Source organism: Phyllobates terribilis, unplaced genomic scaffold, assembly GCF_046119375.1.
Source record: "Phyllobates terribilis strain yellow unplaced genomic scaffold, ASM4611937v1 Scaffold_7__3_contigs__length_470593459, whole genome shotgun sequence".
Lineage (NCBI taxonomy): Eukaryota > Metazoa > Chordata > Amphibia > Anura > Dendrobatidae > Phyllobates > Phyllobates terribilis.
This window is the reverse complement of record NW_027362767.1, coordinates 215,496,416-215,516,108: the sequence shown is the minus strand read 5'-3', so window position 1 is coordinate 215,516,108 and position 19,693 is coordinate 215,496,416.

Below are 19,693 nucleotides of genomic sequence, written 5' to 3'. Positions count from 1 at the left end.
AAAAGATGATCTGCTCACCTTCCACAATAATTTCAACAAGTTTCACCCAACCATCAAGCTCACCCTCAACTTCTTTTCTGGACACCACCATATACATGAAAGACAACGCCATAAAAACATCAATTTACCATAAATCCACAGGACGTCCGGCATATCTTAGATGGAACAGCTTTCATGCAATACACAAAAACAATCCATCATCTACTGTCAAGCTCTGAGGTACATTCCAATCTGTTCCGAAAGTAAGGACAGAAAACTAAAACTGCTATCAATGAGGAATACATTCCTACAACAAGGATACCATCCACTGGTAATAGATGAACAGATCCAGAGGGGATCCCAAGAAGCAGCATCCTGGATTACAGACAGAGGGAGGACAACAACAGGGTGCCTCTTTTTGGTCACATACAAACCCCACATGAAAATCCTAAGTAAAATTGGTGCTGATCTCCAACCCATATTCCACAGAGACCCCAGAATGAAAGGAATATTCCCAGTACTACCACTTCTCTCCTACAAACAGCCCCCTATCTTAAGGAATCTCCTTGCCAGAATTGTCCTCTCATCAGCATCATTCCCATGTAACAATTTTTGGCGTGCTCGGCATCGATGTTAATGTCACTGTGGCGGCATGTGTCACGACTGTTAGACAGCTGTGACACATGTCACTAACATCGATGCCCAGCACGCCACAAATACTCGGCAAGCACGCTTGGGTTAACAAGTTATGATCACTCATCAATAGTGCTGATATATCACACACAAATAGGATTGCAAAAATATTTAAACACAGGTTGTAATGTAACAAAAAAGGTAAAAAGCCAAAGGGGTGAATACCTTTACAAGCCACTATAGTTACAAATATGGCAGCAACAGGTATGGAATTGGCAGTAGCAGGTGAATAGGTTGAGTAGGTTGATAATAGGTGGTAATGGTGTTGGAAATGGGAGATGTAAAATATGTTTGTGTTGGAAGCTCTGCAGACAAAACATGGCTGGAAGAAGTCCTCATGAAGGTCTGGGTCATATGGAAAAGACAGGAAAAAATAAATGACCCCAATCAGAAAGATTTTCAGCCTGTGCTGTAATCTCTTATATTGTTTGCAGGAATGGTACCAACCTGTTAGGGGGACAGTTGCAAACAACTTTATTAAATAATGGAAAGCAACCGAACCTGGGGTCCGCTATGCAGCCTGGTGGACTGCGGCCGAACACCTTCCGGGTGAGAAGGTAAAACAACAAACTTAAATAACAATCCCCTCCGTGTTACAGCACACCGGAACGGGAATAGGGATTCGCACTATCTCCGTTAACTGCACGAGAGATGTTCGATAAATAATGTATCTGTAGTCCTGTTGCAGCACAGGGGCTACACAGTTGGTGCTAGGATGCGTGTGTGACTCACGCCGGCGAATACGTGCTCCCAGCTGGCGTGCTACCGGACTGAGGGGTATCTCTCCACGTGGCTTACAGATGGTACCGGGAATAGGGTGTCTGAAGACTGCTCGGGGTGTAAGGCGACCCCGTTGTCGGAGCCAGACTGTCAGATGAAGCTACCTGCCTATTTCATCTAAGCCTGCCTATTTCCACTAAACCTGCCTGCCAGAAACTAAAGCACACGTGGAGCCCAAGAGACCAATCATCCACACAACACCATCACAGCTCAATGATCAGAGCGCGCCGCCATGTTTGTGGGCGGGCTTTTTAAAGATTAAGCCCTGCCCACCGTCGCACCATTGGTGACATCACCTGCGACCAATCAGGCGGTGCCAGGTCACCGGATCAGCTGACTCCCAAACCACCAATCACGGTCCGCCATGTCACGGGCATGCTCAGTACAAAGAATCCTGGATTTTAGGCTTTAGCAGCCCTATCTCCCTCCGCAACCTATCCTTCATGTTGCCAGGAACAAATACCCAAAAGACAACCTGTACATCTCGTGGACCAGCTAGGCGTTGAGACTGATGACAATGCTGAGCAGCATAAGCCCTGGCTGGACCAGAATGAGAGACCACAGAAGGTTCTGGATTCATTTCAAATCCAGCAAATTCTTGACACCTAACATTATCCCCCTCCACTTAATGCTCATTTTCCTCAAAGAGCAGGGGTGCATGAATGTGGTCCACAGATTTCCAGGGATGATCCTCAGATCCATGGCCCCTCTAGTGTACTGGGTAACCTTTTTTTCCACAAACCATCTTAGACACCATAAGAGCCTGCACCTCGAGATTATCACCCCTGCTGTCTGTAGTAGGTTGGGGTTCAGTGAGTTTTGTCAGGCGAACGGGTTTAAGGAGCGACACATAGAAAGTGTCGTGACTCCTCAGGTGTCGTGGTAACTGTAACCGGTACATTAGAGAGTTTACTTGGGGCAAAATTTTGAAAGGGCCAATAAAGCGGGGGGAAAACTTAGCAGACTCCCCGCATACTTTAGTATTGCGAGCCGTGAGCCACACTCTGTCGCCCGGAGAGAATTTGGGAGCAGGACGACGAAGAGTGTCAGCTGACTCTTTCATTCGATTCTGGGAGGCCACTATAGCCTCCTGGTTATGGTCCCAAACCTCCCGTGCCTCCAGAGCCAAATCTCTGACCCCTGGTTCCATAAGGAGAACTGGCATAGGAACCGTAACGTGCAGATGTTGGCCATTATTCAGAAGACGCGGAGTCAGATCTGTGGAGTCCGCCACGGGTAATGGGTGGAGAAGGCCAGCCAGACTTTGATGGGATTATTTATCTCTCGCACAACAGGAGACACACGCAAGAACATATTCCTTAATGTCCTGGCGCCGCCAGGGACACCAATAGGACCATTGAAGGAACTTTGTGGTACGTTTGACCCCAAAATGAGCTCCGATCTTAGGGGCATGTGCCTAGGAGAGCACCTCATTTTGTAGATTAGGGGGAACGAACGTCCTCCCCGAAGGAACCTGGTTCTTTTTGACATAATATGACAAAACCTGAGTCTCGGGGACAGCTAGAGGATCTGAGCCGAGGGCCACATCAGTAGAAGGGTCAGAGACTACCCTCCGGGTGACTGTAACCATACACTGAGACACACAATTCTCACTCCAGGAAGAAATTCTCCCCCTATTCCAGTCAATGTGTGGAGTGTGACAACGTAACCATGGAAGACCCAATAACACCTCATCTAATCAACCGGGAATAATAAGCAAGGAGATAACCTCCCGGTGACCCTGAGGAAATGACATAGTGAGGGGAATTGACTGGTGGGTGATTTGCGTGTCCAGCAGTGAACCGTTGACTACCCTAATGTTCATTGGTCTTGGCAGTAACTCTATAGGGATGGCAAGCTTCTGGGCAAACGTAGATGACAAAAAATTGCCATCGGCACCAGAATCCACCCACGCCTTGACAGTAACCGTGGTTGCTCCAAAGACTAATGTCACCATATACAATAATTTGGAGGAAGAAGCCCCAGAATCTAACACACCCCCTCCAACGGTGGTTAGACACACTTGTTTTCCCGACTGCTTGGAACCCTTATTAACGGGGCACTCCAACATTTGCCATGTTCGGCAAGACCCTGGCCCTCTGATACTGTTAGGGGGACGGTTGCAAACAACTTTATTAAATAATGGAAAGCAACCGAACCTGGAGTCTGCGATGCAGCCTGGTGGACTGCGGCCGAACAACTTCTGGGTGAGAAGGTAAAACAACCAACTTAAATAACAATCCCCTCCATGTTACAGCACACCGGAATGGGAATAGGGATTCGCACTATCTCCGTTAACTGCACGAGAGATGTGCGATAAATAATGTATCTGTAGTCCTGTTGCAGCACAGGGACTATACAGTTGGCGCTAGGATGCGTGTGTGACTCACACCGGCGAATATGTGCTCCCAGTTGGTGTGCTACTGGACTGAGGAGTATCTCTCCACGTGGCTTACAGGTGGTACCGGGAATAGGGTGTCTGCAGACTGCTCAGGGTGTAAGGCGACCCCTTTGTCGGAGCCAGACTGTCAGATGAAGCTACCTGCCTATTTCATCTAAGCCTGCCTATTTCCACTAAACCTGACTGCCAGAAACTAAAGCACACGTGGAGCCCAAGAGACCAAGCGTCCACACAACACACCATCACAGCTCAATGATCAGAGCGCACCGCCATGTTTGTGGGCGGGTATTTTAAAGATTAAGCCCTGCCCACCGTCGCACCATTGGTGACGTCACCCGCGACCAATCAGGCGGTGCCAGGTCACCGGATCAGCTGACTCCCAAACCACCAATCACGATCCGCCTTGTCACGGGCATGCTCAGTACAGAGAATCCTTGACTTTAGGCTTTAGCAGCCCTGTCTCCCTCCGCAACCTATCCTTCATGTTGCTAGGAACAAAGACCCAAGAGACAACATGTACATCTCGTGGACCAGCTAGGCGTTGGGACTGATGATGATGCTGAGCAGCATTAGCCCTAGCTGCATAGGAATGGGAGACCACAAAATCCACAGAAGGTTCTGGACCCATTTCAAATCCAGCAAACGCCTAACACTACCACCATACAAACAGTGTAACCCTATATCTGAAGGTAGATAGGTTTTCTGGATATGACAGGTTCCCGTTAATTGACACCTTCTGTGTTTTGAAGAGGTGAAACACAATGATTTTCTAAATCCCATATGTTCTTCATTAATTTATATTACAATAGAAATACCAGACCTACACTTGAAACTGGGGACTCATGAAAAAGATTTCCTGCAGGAAGCCAGAGCATGGAAATATAATTTGCATCAATGCTTAATTATCTGGAAAAAAATGTAGTATTCAGTCTAATGAGGACTCTTCCCCGGAGGGTTTATTAAAGATCAGATTTTAGCTCTGTGCAAGATTTATGATATTAGTCAAAGCTTTTAACACTATTCTTACCAATATACACATTTACAGTCAGGAGCGGGCAAAGACACCAATGGGTGTAATGTCCAGCAGCTCATCATCGCATTTGTTACTTATGTTTCTCAAGTCCCTCAAGCAATCCACAAGGTAATCTATGTAAATCATGAATCCCTTGTGGGATGGTTTATTGTATGTATGTCCTCCCGTGTAAACAATTATTTTTATATTTATATTGTTAAACCTTTGTGATATAATACTTCTCTAAAAAAAAGTTGAATTTCTTCTGTAGACTTTAATAAACCATAGCACTGGATGAGCACGTGCATCACTTCTTGTTCGATTAGTACTGGTTTACAAGTATGGAATGGTTATATATTGGTTTCCTCATTTTTATAGAACATGTGCAACTTTACTTTTAATGTCATCATAATATTAAGTTATACATCCAAGACATTTGCTTAATAAAGTCTACAGATTGTTTGTTAGAAGGGATATCCAGGAATTAAAGCCTACCTATCTACCTACTCATGACTAGAGATGATCGTTGTTCTACTCGAACTGTTCGCCAATCTCAAATTCGCGCTGTTTTGGGCGGTGTTCGAGCCGTTCGGCGAACACGAACAATTTGAGAAAAATTCGGCTGTTCGAGGTTATGTTCGATAACTGTTCGTGCACCAAAATCATAACTGGATTTTTTCTCAGTAATGATGAAAATTAATGTTAATACACAGTTTGAGTGTACAGCGGGGTGGGGGGAGGGGCAGGGGATGGATCTCTGCAGGAATAATGAAGATCTCCATTTTTTTTTCTCTTTCCCGCATTTACAGTGGGGAGGTGCAATCTGTCAGCCTATCAGCAGCGCACACACGGAGCGAAGTGCTTTTTTTCACACAAGCAAGGGCATGTGTCATTGGCAGTGTATGTCACATGTCCTTGCCCTATAAGACCAAGCCATTTTCCCCGTCGCCACCATTTTCTCACTGCTGCAGCTGCGTGTTAGACGGCACCGCTGTTGCTGTGTGCGCTATACCTTGTTAATTTCAAGCCAATTTTCGCACAAATCTACAGATAGCTTGGGAGTAGGGAATAGTTGTGATTGCAGTCCTTTTAAGGACTAGGTTACAGCATTTCCTATGACTTTTATCAGGCAGGTCTGTGCTCTTAAATAGATAGATTGTGGGAGTAAAGACTAATTGTAATTGGAGTCCTTTTCAGGACTAGGTTACATCAGTTCCTATCAGTTTTTGCCAGGCAGGTCTGTGCCAGTGCTGTGCAAGTTTTTTTCACAGCATTTGGCTGAATCTAGCAAAGCTAATCCTTTTTGGCCTATTGCAGAGTGTGTTAGTCAGTGGAGTAGCCTATCTGTGTTGCAAGATATACCACCTGTGTATAGAATACCAATTTTTTTACTGCACCTAGTGAAGTAAAATCTTTTGGGCATAGCATCATTCTATTAGTCCATCTATACTGACCTCCATCAGGTTGCAAATTGAATATAATTTTTTTCTGCATCTAGCTCTGAAAAAATATTGGGCTTCTAGCTGTGTGTGGGACTTGTTGTATTAGTCCATCTATACTGACCTCCATCAGGTTGCAAACTGAATATATTTTTTTCTGCATCTACCTCTGAAAAAATATTGGGCTTCTAGCAGTGTGTGGGACTTTCTCTATTAGTCCATCTATACTGACCTCCATCAGGTTGCAAATTAAAAATAATTTTTATCTGCATCTACAGTACCTTTGAAAAAATATTTGGGCTTCTAGCTGTGTGTGGGACTTGTTCTATTAGTCCATCTATACTGACCTCCATCAGGTTGCAAATTGAATATAATTTTTATCTGCATCTAGCTCTGAAAAAATATTTGGCCTTCTAGCAGTGTGTGGGACTTTCTCTATTAGTCCATCTATACTGACCTCCATCAGGTTGCAAATTAAAAATAATTTTTATCTGCATCTACCTCTGAAAAAATATTTGGGCTTCTAGCAGTGTGTGGGACTCATTGTATTAGGCCATCTATACCAAGCTCCACCAGCTTTGAAATTAATAATAATTTTTAGCTGCATCTAGCCCTGAAAATAATTTTTCCCAATAGTGGTAGCAATAGAAATATGGGGCGCGCGCCTGGCTAACAAAAATATACGCTTCATAACACAAACACCAGCCTAGCGCACTGCATTAATAAGATGGCATCATCGTCTCTCCCAGTGCTAGGCCTACTACGCAGGCTAGTATTCCTGTGCCTAAAACACAATGTATGGGTCCGCGCTAGCCACTATGCTGAGGGGTATAAAGCTGCTGCTAACGCTTTATAACAATTCAATTGGCAGATTTTCACAGAGCTCTTCCACAACGCCCACCCATCGGGCAACAGTTGCCCACCCTCCCTATGGGATCTAGTGGCGAATAGTTGATGCCATTAATCAGAGCGTCAGTTGCCCCGTCAACGTGGCAAGCATACGGTAAGGCATGGGAAGAGTGGACACGACTAGTAGCAGGCAGACGGGTTGACCAATGTGAACAAGCCAGATCACAAGTCACCATAGAATTTCTCCACCAGCTAATGATGAGGGGCATATCAGGGGCGTCAGCGCAGCGGTGTCTGACCGGAGTAGCATTTCACTTCCAACTTCTGAATTGGGGAGATGTGACAAAGATTCATCATCAGACAATCCATAAAAGGGTGGAAAAGGGGTCAGCCAAGTCAGGAATGTAGACGTCCCGTCCCGTGTCACTAAAACTGATTTCTCACATCTTATCCCTAACACCATTAACATGACACTCACAATTTGAAGCAACACTAATGTCTACTGCATTTGTGATCGCCTTCTTCGGGGCGCTATGTATAAGCGAATTAGTCCCTCAATCCAAAATTACCACCAGTGGACGCTTATTACACCAGGAAGTAGTCATAGCCAATAATGCAATACGTGTACGCATACACCAATCGAAAACGGTTCCAGCGGGCAGGGGTACTTGGGTACTTCTACAACCCACAAACGGTACACTGAGTCGGTTAACAATAGTAAAAACATATCTAACCATCAGATCACAAAGTAATTTCTTCGTATCACACATTGATGGAATGCCATTATCAAGATACCTGTTCCAAGCTATATTTAATAAATGCATAACATCGGCAGGGAACCACCCCAAAGATTACGGGACACACTCATTCCGCATAGGTGCGGCCACGGAAGCAGCAAGAGCAGGACTGTCAGAAACGGAAGTTCAGAGGATAGGGAGATGGCGATCCACGTGTTTGGCGAGATACATAAGACCGGACTTGTTATCCTAACGTGGTTTGCTTCTTTTACAGGTGACGCTAAGCCAACAGTGTGAGTGATAGGCCACTTGTATATATATTGGGCACAAAAAAGGGCGAAAGTCCGCCCAGGCGGGAGGAAATTAGAGTTTCATAACACATATTTCAACTGGAGAGGTATTAGAGGCCTGCTATGGCCACAGGTACTAATGGAGGTAATCAAGGTAGGGAGAGAGGCAAGAGGTCCGGTCATCTAAGTTATACAGGCCGGGGAAAACAACCTAGGTCATCACAAGAGCGCATAACTAATGGCAATAATGAAACTAGACACTGAGCGCTTCAGAGAATTTTTCACAAAATTAGCTATAGTATGGTCAGAGATTGTGCCGATAGCGGTATTGCAAGGTGCGCGAGACATCACGGCCATCGAATGGACAAGGCGGGTAATAAATATTCGGATGGCAAAATTTAGAAGAGACAGAGGCGGTGTAGTGATACGACACCGACAACTGGAAGGAGATAAAGCAGGCCTCATACGGCCCGACGGTGTTCACTTAATAGATATTGGACTGGACATATTCCTGTCAGGACTCCAGGAACAAGCGTTAAGAGTGATGGGTGGGGGTCAGAGTCCTGCATACGAGTACGCTGGATCCTCCGTGGCCTGGAAATAGAAAGGACATGTTGGAGAGTTACACTTGTTGGCCAACTTGCCGGAGTGGGGACCCAGGGCATGCTGCAACAAGCTGAATTATTTTAGAAATAAAATGCCTTTCTAATGGAATGAGTATAAAGAGTTAATAAAGCTGTGACCGATCCTCACCCATCCAGTTGTAAGAGTTACATTATTGGGTTGTCTATGAAAGGGGGGCGGTAGGGGGGCTGAGCATCTGGGTTTGGTTGGGGGTCCCCACAGTCTGCCTAGGCTAGATTAATTTAAAAATTCTTATTAGATACACAGGCGGTGCAGCTTGCTTCGCAGCTGGGCTACTACGCCCAAAGTATTGCCTAGGCTAGATGCAGTTAAAAATTCTACGCTGACTAGCAGACACTGAAGATTTGGAGCAGACCTCTGAGTAAACAGCTCTTCAGACTCAACCATCTGTGTTACCCCAAGCCATAGTGTATGTAGTTTCTTACAGTTAAAAGGGGGGGGTGCGACCCAACCCACCTGGAATTGACGATGCCAACGTCACGTAAGACACAGCAAGGGGACTCCCAAAATTGTGGCACAGACACCACTTAACCCTAGAACGCATACCTGTGGCCTTGCAGGCCCGCCCAGTTAATTGTTTTCTATTTTATGCAAGATTGCTTTAGTTAGAATTTTGAAACTCTAGGTATTCTTCATGTATATAGTTGTTTGTCATTTGAGTTTGAGTTATTCCATGTTATGTGCACACGGGCCTAAAGGGCCCCAGGTATGTGAAAGTGTAGATTTTTATGGTCATGCGTTCTAGGGTTAAGTGGCATCAATTGCCCCACTGTTGCTTAAAACGGTTGGTGAGGTGATTTTACCAAATCCCCAAGCTTTTAGTCTCCCAAGGATGACACAGGGGTAGAAATGTCCTTGCGAATCCATGATTTGATCATCTTTATGAACGTGAGTCTGTCTACATTCTCAGTGGACAGCCGCGTGCGCTTATCTGTCAGCACACCACCAGCAGCGCTGAACACACGTTCAGAGAGAACGCTGGCTGCATGGCATGACAAGATCTCCAAGGCGTGAGTGGCGAGCTCCAGCGATTTTTCAAGATTGGAATACCAGAATGAGCAAGGGTCCAGTGACACAGTCATGGCTTCGATGTTCACTTGGAGATTCTCCTGTACCATCCTCTCTAGGCATTGACTATGTGTCAGACTTCTTGTCTCCTGTGGCCTTGCAAAGGATGGTCTAAAAAAGTGGTGAAACGATTCCACAAAATTGCTGTTACCAGCAGATACTGTGTTACTGTTACTGTTTGAGTGATGAAGACTCGACAGTCCCACCGTTGGCAAGTTAGAACTGTGAGATTCACTACGTGCACCACTGGTGTTTTGTGGAAAAGCACATGTAAGATTCTGCAACAGATACTCCTGCATTCGTCAATACCTTTTTATGGCAGGAATTATTTCGGCAAATATACTTTTGTACCGGGGATCTAAGAGTGTGGCAACCCAGTAGTCGGGATTACTTCGAATTCTGACAATCCGGGGGTCATGTTGCAGGTAGTGCAGCAAGAAGGCACTCATGTGTCTTGCGCATCCAGAAGGACCAAGTCCTTGTTGTGTTGGTAGCGAGGTAAGAATCATGCTTCCTTCCTCTGCCCTCTCCCTCCAACCTCGCACAACAGAAATGTGATCAAGGTCTCCCTCATCTGATGAGTCTTCCATGCCCATTGCCAGTTCGTCCTCCACTTCTTCCTCGGCTCCTGCACCTTCCTCAACAGTTTGGCTGCTACCATGCGCCCTGGTTAATCCCTCTCCCCCACCCTCCCATGCCTGCCGCCTTGGTGCTGCCAACCGTCTGGACCTTGGAGATGTTATCCCTTCCGCATACGACTCCTCCTCTACTTCCTCCACCTCCTCTTGTCCCACCACCTGACTCCGAATTCTGTTTAACATGTGCTCCAGCATGTAAATCACCGTAATAGTCATGCTGATAATGGCATCGTCAGCACTAAACATCTTCGTCGCCATTTCAAAACTGTGCAGAAGGGTGCATAGGTCCCTGATCTGAGACCACTCCTCCAGCGTGATTTGCCCCACCTCTGGATCTCGTTGGCCCAGGCTATACGTCAGAACGTATTGCACCAGGGCTTGTCGGTGCTGCCACAGTCGCTGCAACATGTGCAGAGTTGAATTCCACCGTGTCGGCACATCGCATTTCAGCCGGTGAACTGGCAGGCCCAACGACTTCTGTAGAGATGTAAGTCGTTGAACTGCGGGATGCGAACGGCGGAAGTGAGCACACAGCGACCGTGCACTCTGCAGAAGGCCATCTAGTCCGGGATAGTGGGCTAAAAATTGCTGGACAACCAGGTTCAACACGTGAGCCATACAAGGCACGTATGTGACATTGCCCCGGCGAAGTGCCGCACCCAGGTTTGCAGCATTGTCGCACATGGCCTTCCCTGGTTGCAGGTCCAGTGGAGACAACCTTTCATGAAACTGGGTCTCCAGAGCTGACCAAAACTCCTCAGCTGTGTGACTCACATTTCCCAGACATTTCAAAGTAAACACTGATGCGTTGAGCCCTGCTGCCAGCATAGTAAGGAGGTGTGCAGGATTCCTTCTGCGCAGTTAGAAAGCAGGTGGCATTACCAGACAGGCTTTGGGTGCAGGTGGAGGACCGAGAGGAGGTTGAGGAGGCAGAAGCAGTGGAGGAAGTTCGAGATAAAGAGGATTAACACACAACTCGTGGGGACGGTAAGACTTGGACAGCAGCCCCTTGTCCTGCTGTCACCATAGTTACCCAGTGCCCAGTCAGCGACATGTAATGCCCCTGTCCATGCCTTCTCGTCCAAGTGTCTGTGGTGAAGTGCACCCTGTCACACACAGAGTTTCTCAAAGAAGCGGTGATGTTGTGTGCGACATGCTAGTGGAGCGCAGGCACACCTTTCTTTGAGAAGTAGTGCTGACTGGGCATCTGGTACTGGGGCACTGTGACGGACATAAGGTCTTGAAAATCCTCTGTGTCCTCCAGGTGGAAAGGCAGCATTTCTGTAGCCAACAGCTTGCAGATGGTGAAATTCAACCTCTTAGCTTTCTCATGGCTAGGAGGAAATGGTCTTTTACTTTTCCACATCTGAGGGACCGAGGGCTGGCTGTTGTGCTTAGACGGTGTTGAGTAGGGTGTCCCCGGCAAACTGCCGGTCTGTGAGGAAGATGCAGGCGGACATGTTAGGTTGCCTTGATCCAAAGGTGGTGCTCTCGACAAATAGACAAAGTAGCAAAACATAATGAAGTGATTGTAATGGGGGATTTCAACTACCCGGATATTGACTGGGAAACAGAAACCTGTAGATCTCAGAAAGGAAAAAGTTTCTTGACAAATATTAAGGATAATTATCTCTCCCAACTAGTGCAGGAACCAACGAGAGGGAAGGCCGTGTTGGACTTAATATTGACTAATAGGCCTGATAGAATAACTGAGGTACAGATAGGGGGGCACCTAGGTAATAGCGACCATAATATTATCGACTTCAAAATGCCCTTCAGTAGGGTTATCAATAAGGGAACAGCAAAAACATTAAACTTTAGGAGGGCGAAGTTTGATCAGCTGATAGAAAACCTTCAACTTATTGACTGGGACAAAGTTCTTAATCAAGGAAATACGAATAGTAAATGGGAAACCTTCAAAAGAATTCTGAATACTCAGTGCGAGAGGTATATACCGTATGGGAATAAAAGGGCCAGAAATAAGAGGAAACCAATATGGTTGAATAAGAACGTAAAAGGGGCGTTAAATAGCAAAAAAGAGGCATTCAAGAGATTAAAACAGGAAAACAGCAAGGAGGCACTAATGTGTTACAAGGAAAAAATGAGAACCTGTAAAAAACAAATAAAAATAGCGAAGGAGGAAACAGAGAGACGTATTGCTAGGGAAAGTAGATCAAATCCCAAACTGTTCTTTACGTACAGTACAGACCAAAAGTTTGGACACACCTTCTCATTTAAGGATTTTTCTGTATTTTCATGACTATGAAAATTGTACATTCACACTGAAGGCATAAAAACTATGAATTAACACATGTGGAATTATATACTTAACAAAAAAATGTGAAATAACTGAAAATATGTCTTATATTCTAGGTTCTTCAAAGTAGCCACCTTTTGCTTTGATGACTGCTTTGCACACTCTTGGCATTCTCTTGATGAGCTTCAAGAGGTAGTCACCGGAAATGGTTTTCACTTCACAGGTGTGCCCTGTCAGGTTTAATAAGTGGGATTTCTTGCCTTATAAATGGGGCTGGGACCATCAGTTGTGTTGTGCAGAAGTCTGGTGGATACACAGCTGATAGTCCTACTGAATAGACTGTTAGCTGCTTTTTTCTTGCCATAATATATATTCTAAGTAAAGAAAAATCAGTGGCCATCATTACTTTAAGAAATGAAGGTCAGTCAGTGTGAAAAATTGGGAAAACTTTGAAAGTGTCCCCAAGTGCAGTTGCAAAAACCATCAAGCGCTACAAAGAAACTGGCTCACATGTGGACCGCCCCAGGAAAGGAAGACCAAGAGTCACCTCTGCTTCTGAGGATAAGTTTATCTGAGTCACCAGCCTCAGAAATCGCAGGTTAACAGCAGCTCAGATTAGAGACCAGGTCAATGCCACACATAATTCTAGCAGCAGACACATCTCTTCAACAACTGTTAAGAGGAGACTTTGTGCAGCAGGCCTTCATGGTAAAATAGCTGCTAGGAAACCACTGCTAAGGACAGGCAACAAGCAGAAGAGACTTGTTTGGGCTAAAGAACACAAGGAATGGACATTAGACCAGTGGAAATCTGTGCTTTGGTCTGATGAGTCCAAATTTGAGATCTTTGGTTCCAACCACCGTGTCTTTGTGCGACGCAGAAAAGGTGAACGGATGGACTCTACATGCCTGGTTCCCACCGTGAAGCATGGAGGAGGAGGTGTGATGGTGTGGGGGTGCTTTGCTGGTGACACTGTTGGGGATTTATTCAAAATTGAAGGCATACTGAACCAGCATTGCTACCACAGCATCTTGCAGCGGCATGCTATTCCATCCGGTTTGCGTTTAGTTGGACCATCATTTATTTTTCAACAGGACAATGACCCCAAACACACCTCCAGACTGTGTAAGGGCTATTTGACCAAGAAGGAGAGTGATGGGGTGCTACGCCAGATGACCTGTCGTCCACAGTCACTAGACATGAACCCAATCGAGATGGTTTGGGGTGAGCTGGACCGCAGAGTGAAGGCAAAAGGGCCAACAAGTGCTAAGCATCCCTGGGAACTCCTTCAATATTTTTGGAAGACCATTTCCGGTGACTACCTCTTGAAGCTCATCAAGAGAATGCCAAGAGTGTGCAAAGCAGTCATCAAAATAAAAGGTGGCTACTTTGAAGAACCTAGAATATAAGACATATTTTCAGTTGTTTCACACTTTTTTGTTAAGTATATAATTCCACATGTGTTAATTCATAGTTTTGATGCCTTCAGAGTGAATGTACAATTTTCATAGTCAAGAAAATACAGAAAAATCTTTAAATGAGAAGGTGTGTCCAAACTTTTGGTCTGTACTGTATATAAATAGGATTAAATCGGATAATATTGGACCGATAAAAAGTGAGGAAGGCAAAATCATAGAGAAAGATGAGGATAAAGCTAATCTATTAAATAAATTTTTTTCGTCAACTTTCACAAAGGAAAAAGAACTAACAGGCGAAATGAGAAGTGACAAGCTTAATCCTCCACTAAGTATGACAAATCTAACCCAAGCTGGGGTACAGAAACGCCTCAGTAACATTAAAATAAACAAATCACCAGGACCTGATGGCATACACCCACGGGTACTAAGGGAACTAAGTAATGTGATAGACAGACCGTTATATCTTATATTTAAGGACTCTGTTGAGACTGGGTCTGTGCCACTTGATTGGCGACAGGCGAATGTAGTGCCAATATTCAAAAAGGGAGCGAAAAGTGACGCCGGAAACTATCAGCCGGTGAGTCTGACGTCCGTTGTGGGCAAAATTTTTGAAAGCTTCATTAAAGAGGCAATTACGGAGCATCTGGATGCTAATAATCTATTAACCCCGAACCAACATGGATTCATGAGGAATCGCTCCTGCCAAACAAACCTGATTGACTTCTACGAGGAGGTTAGCTCTCGAGTAGATCAGGGGGAACCAGTGGATGTCGTGTATCTCGACTTCTCAAAAGCGTTCGATAGCGTGCCACATAATAGGTTGGTATACAAAATGAGAATGATGGGGCTGGGGGAAAATGTCTGCAAGTGGGTAGCTAACTGGCTAAAGGATAGAAGGCAGAGGGTGGTTATAAATGGAATATTCTCAGATTGGGTAAGCGTCACTAGTGGGGTACCACAGGGGTCTGTACTAGGCCCAATGTTATTTAATATCTTTATTAACGACATAGTCAACGGGATAAATAGTAAAATATCAATATTTGCAGATGACACAAAGTTATGTAAAACAATTAATACAAAAGAGGACAGTGCAGACCTACAGAGGGATTTGGATAAGCTGGGTAGGTGGAGCATTAAATGGCAAATGAGGTTTAACGAGGAGAAATGTAAGGTCATACACATGGGAAGGAAAAATGGAAGTCACCAGTACTCACTGAATGGGAAATCATTGGGGAATTCAGAGATGGAGAAGGACTTGGGCATCTTGATTGATAGCAAACTAAATTGGAGTGCCCAAAGTCAGGCCGCTGCTGTAAGGGCAAACAGGGTAATGGGATGTATCAGAAGAGGTATAGCTGCAAAGGATGAGAACATTGTTCTTCCACTGTACAAAGCACTGGTCAGACCACACTTGGAATACTGTGCTCAGTTATGGGCCCCAATATATAGAAAGGATATAAATGAGCTTGAAAAGGTACAAAGGAGGGCAGCAAAATTAATAAGGGGAATGGAGGGACTGCAATACCCAGAGAGGTTGGCAAAACTAGGACTATTCAGCCTGGAAAAGAGAAGGTTGAGGGGGGACATAATAAATGTGTACAAATATGTTAGGGGACAGTATAGAGATCTTGCCCGGGATTTGTTCAAAAGGAGGGATATTACGGTAACAAGAGGGCATTCACTAAGACTGGAAGAGAAAAGGTTTCAGCACCAGCATAGGAAGGGGTTCTTTACGGTAAGAGCAGTGAGAATATGGAATTCACTGAGTGAGGAGACGGTAATGTCGAATTCACTAAACCAGTTCAAGCGGGGACTGGATGCATTTCTAGATACCAGGCAGATTTCAGCATATACTTAAAAATAAAATAAAATAGTAGGTTGATACAGGGATTTATTCTGACTGCTGGTTTCAGAGTCGGGAGGGAATTTTTCCTCAGGTGAAGATTGGCCAAATCATTTGGGGTTTCTGCCCTCCTCTGGATCAACTTTAGCAATTACAGAACTAACAGGTCGAACTTGATGGACGCAAGTCTTTATTCGGCTTTACAAACTATGTTACTATGTTACTATGTCGGAGAGCGCTCAACACTAGCAGGTGTTTCCACTTCCCAATGAACTGACGACCTGCCAATCACACTGGCTGTTGCGGGTAAAGAGGTGGCAGGTCTGCGTCCAAAAACATGTGTGACTGCTGTCCCCCCAGTCACAGAGGATGAAGAGGCTGCGGATGCACAAGATGGGGCAGACGGTGGTTGGCCCAGCCGGCTAGGCCGCATTGTAGCACAGTGAGCTTCCCACTGCAACTTATGCTTCATATCCATGTGACGGTACATGCATGAAGTACTCAAACTATGTATTTTTTGGCCTCTACTTAGCTTTTGCTGACAAATATTACAGATAACACGAGTTGGGTCATCCTTATCGATCTGAATAAATGCCCAGGCTATGCAAGGCTTAGAGCCCATGTGACCTGAAGAGCCACTACGACTTGTGGTCAGAGGCAGAGTTGTGGTTGAGGATGCAGTTGTTGACGTGCTTCCAGTACTCCGTCTCTGTTCAGGAAGGCGCAACCTAACCTCGTCGTCAATAGCATCTGTGATGCCCCGCTGTGCTTGGTATCACAGATCCTACAAGAGTGCATTGATGGAATCCTCCACAAGAGGCCCCCATAAACATTCACACATCTCCACCTTCCACCTCAGACCAGCAGAGGGAGCCCATTAGGGATATAAATAGGGAAGGTGGAGCTAGGCAGTTCAGTTCCTCTGAAGAGTTCCTGCAGTAGAGAAGCCTAAGAGAGGTCAGTCTGCAGTGGAGCTCAGTCTAGTCTAGAGAACGCAGTTAATAGTTCAGCAGTGGAGCACGAGGCTCCTGCTTGCTAGATTCAGGGAGCCCAGATAGAGCTTAAAGTGTGCCGGTGCCGTAAGATCAGTGAAGCGCGGCAAGCTGCCGTTAGTGTGTATAGCCTAGTGAGGGCCCGAGTAGGCCGAAGGCGAGTAGCGAGTTAGTACATAAGGGGCAGAGGAGCTTAACCAGCTCACCCCGAAGCATTTACCGGACACAGGATCCGAGCTTACCGGTATCTCTATGACCCAGTAAGGCATAACTGGAATCCCTGGAGAACTACAAGTCCCAGGATCGCTAAGGTGCTGATATGTATCAGAGCCAGGAGACGCTTAGGCCCCGCATACTGGGAGCGTGAACTCCAAGAGAAGGCCCTACCACAAGGTCAGCCAGCGCAGGACAGAGACAAAGTTAGGCCTAGCTCCAGGCAGGTCAGAAACTTACTACGCAGAGGCAAGAAACAGGAGGCCCTACACCCGCTCATTGGGGAGGATCCTGATATGCACCCTTCACCCTACAGTGCTCCGGGATGTGCCTGAATTTCCACCAGTAAAAGGTACTGAAGTGACTACCGTGTCCGTTCCCGTTCTTGCTCTGACCCAGCTGGGTCTCGCCTGTCCTGCATTCCCCCTGCATACTCTGCCCTGAGACCTAGCTCCACCTGTGGGGAGCTATACCATCGAGCTGCCTTATCACCGGCCTCAGTGGACTGCTGCAGCGCTGGTGCTTGTCACCAGATACCACAGGTGGCGTCATGAACTCTTATAAAATTAACAATTATCCACCCTTTTAAAGAGAGACCCCAGGGTACGGGCCAGGGAGCCGACCACCGCGACATCCCCAAGGCCAGGCAAATGCCCGGGTACCGAGTCATCCCCATCCCCAGGGCTAGTCACATCCTCCTCCACCTCCTCTGCTGACCTCATCGACTGTCTGATTGTGGGTTGACAGTAAGTGGGATCTCCAACCTCGTCATCATCACCCTGTGTGTTATCACACCCGTCGCCCTTAGAGCCAACCTCTTCCTGCCCTGACCGAAAAGTCAAGTTGTCGCTCCAATCAGGTATTTGAGTCTCATCATCGTCTTCATCATTGTCTCCACCAACAGGAGTTACAGTTTGGGAACAAGGGTCTACATTATGCTCAGAACCTTCTTCATCTGGTCCTGGATCCAACTTATAAAGATTCTGGGCATCGGATCAGATCATTTCCTCATCTGGATTAACAGAAGCTCTGGAGCAGACCTCCGTTTCCCAGGCTATAGTATGAGTAAACAGCTGGGCAGACTCAGCCATCTGTGTTACCCCATACTCAGACGGGCAGCTGGAGACTTGGGAGCTGTGAGGAAGCAAGTGCGATTGGGGTGACACCTCTGAGGACAGGAGTATTTGTGATGTTGAAATTGAGGTGATGGAGAGCCCACTTGAAGGAGCACTTGATATCCGTTGAAGCACCTGCTGTTTTTGTGCCTCATCTAGAATTTGTAGCGATGGGCGTGTCCGTAAGAATGGGATCGTATCACATTGTCCACGAAAAGAAGTCGACATCTTAGTTTGGCTGGAAGATGGTCTTTCTTCTGCAGATGTTACTCCCCCCCCCACCGTGGGGGGCCTCGACCCACCGGCGGACAGGCACCAGTATTGGGAAAGGGGGGCTGGCCGTCAGGGTCCACCGCGGCTCTGGCACAAACCCAGCGACACAGAGGTGGCACAGGCAGGAACGAACTGGCCGTGTCGGCTTCTCACTTTTTGGATTTTAGAAGGGCATGACATGCCTATATCTGTGTCTCCCCCTCCTTTTACTCCTCCACCTCTTTTCTTTTCGCATGACTATATGTACTTGTCACTTTTCCATGTGTTAGTTGTGTCTTCTGAGCAGTTTGTCAGCTTTTGGACACCTTTGAAGGTGTTTTCTATGTGTTTCAATGTGTTTTTGTTTGCCTGCCATTGGTTTTAACGGTGTTCGAAGGTGTTCGACGAACAGTTCGACGAACAGTTCGGCGAACACATGGGTGTTCGACGAACCGAACCAAACTCGAACACTACGGGGGTGGCTCAACACTACTCATGACACTCATAGTCCCTGCCTTTCCTGCAATGATGACATCACATCCATTATTCATGTAACCACTGCAGCCAATCACTAGTCTCAACATTATAACTGAAGCCAGTGATTGGCTGCAGTCTTATGAATGATGAAAGTGATGTAATTGCTGCAGGACAAGCCCCTGCGGAGTGGTGGCACTGGAGTGACCGGGTTTGGTAATTAGCCATATTTTTTATTAACCGTAGTGTGAAATGAATGGCTGTAAAGTCAGTTTTTAATTATTGTCTACTGCAGTACGAGAAGTTCATTAATGAGTCATAGCAAGAACTACTGGAAAATAATCTGGTATAATATTGGACGAGTCTGACTTTTTCCAAAACTTGTGGGAAATATTTGAAGAATTATGGTACAAGTGTCTTCAGAAAATAACACTTTTCCTCATCCCACTTGAACTTGGCTGTATGACAACTGCCCGCAGTAGGAAACACTAGATCATGAACATAAAGATGTACTGTACTCCTTTCCATCAAATGGAAATGAACAACAATGTTCAAAGATTTCCATAAGACTTTCTCAGAAGCTACCAAAAATCCTTCC